At 41.4% G+C, this 1,480-nt stretch overlaps 1 protein-coding gene across 1 annotated transcript in view; it reads right to left on the bottom strand.

Moving 5' to 3' along the window:
- Positions 1–325: 325 nt before the first annotated feature.
- The window catches only part of deptor (DEP domain containing MTOR-interacting protein), an 86,282-nt gene continuing 85,127 nt past the window's right edge, over positions 326–1,480 (bottom strand). The window contains exon 11 of the transcript XR_009827758.1: positions 326–496. The gene's annotated coding sequence lies outside the window, so the exon portion shown is untranslated. The remainder of the gene's footprint in view (positions 497–1,480) is intronic.

Here is a 1,480-nt window from a genome sequence, read left to right as displayed (position 1 = left end):
TCGTGATTACGGAACCGTTATAAATATTTTGTCTGTGTTAGCGCTTATGATAACAATATCAATAATTATTTGTGAATATTCAAGGCACGAAATGTAAAGGGAGTTATGGCTCAGCTGTAAGCGGACTTTTATTTACATTTATTTATGAGTTAGAATTCATTTAAAAAAATACATCCGTCGTTGTGACAGTACTATGGAGAAGGAAACGGCACTGAGACAGTGGCGTTGATAGTATAATACGTGTTTATTAAACACAAGGAAGTGGAGTGTGTAATGAATCCAAATAAGTATGGTATGGTATGTGTTGTGTTCAACTGAGTGTTACCGGGAGTTGTTGAAGGTGCGTGTTGAGTGAGATGTGGAAGTCCAGGGAGGGCAAGGCAAGCTCGGAGGTCCGTGTCCAGGCGAGAGGTCGAGATCCGGGAAGGCAGCCAGGGAGCCAGAGAGAATACGGGGAGACGAGACACACATCTCGAAACCAGGAAATGGGGAAATGCTGCGGGATGACGACACAGGACACAAGACGATGATCACAGAGGAGGGGAAACAGAGAGAGAGCAAATGCACATAGGGAGAGAGCTACAGACATGTAGGCTTACAGTACTGAGCAGATAGCTACGTTCTGGCACTTGAACGCAGGACACGCTAGCTTATGAAGGAAGTGGAGTCCTCATCAGCGTCAGGTGTGTTGATTTCAGATTGCCTGCAGCCGCGGCAGGAGGGGAACGCCCGTGGGCGTGTCAAGAGGCGCACTCAGAGGAGTGCACAGATGAATGAGAGGCTGCAGGAGCCTGAGCCGTAATAGTCGTCATGTCTTTCATAATGATTTTGAACGTTAGGCAAAATTCCAAAAAAGTGCACTACCCCTTTAAGTACTGCCATGTGGGAAAAGTCCTCACAATGTTAAGAGTGTATAAAACATCTTTTGGAGTAAATTTTAGCTCTACTTTTTTGCTCGAACTTCAGTCCTGAATAAAAATAGCTAACATGTCATGTCTTTTTCATTTTAATCATTTGAATGCTCATTCAAACTTAGTACGTCTGTTTTTAAATGTTTTAATTTATTTGTTTAGCTATTTTTACTCAGGACTAAATTTTATTGAAAGATTTGAGAAAAAATGAAAATAAAAAAAATAAAAAATGAAACAAAAAATTATTTATACACTTTTAACTCCCTGAGTGTGAAAGGAATTTCCATCCATCCATCCATTTGCTACCACTTGTCCCTTTTGGGGTCACGGGTGGTGCTGGAGCCTATCTCAGCTGCATTCGGGTGGAAGGCGGGGTACACCCTGGACAAGTCGCCACCTCATCACAGGGCCAACACAGATAGACAGACAATATTCACACTCACATAAGGAATTTGAAATGAAAAAAATATTATACATGAAAAATACGCTTAGAAAAAGTAACTCAACCAAAATTATGGCCAAAAATGGAGAGCAAATTTACCTGAAAGGACAAAAAAGTCCCCAATATA

This window comes from Entelurus aequoreus, linkage group LG11 (assembly GCF_033978785.1).
Source record: "Entelurus aequoreus isolate RoL-2023_Sb linkage group LG11, RoL_Eaeq_v1.1, whole genome shotgun sequence".
Taxonomy (NCBI): Eukaryota; Metazoa; Chordata; class Actinopteri; order Syngnathiformes; family Syngnathidae; genus Entelurus; species Entelurus aequoreus.
This window is presented reverse-complemented; position numbering and strand designations above follow the sequence as displayed.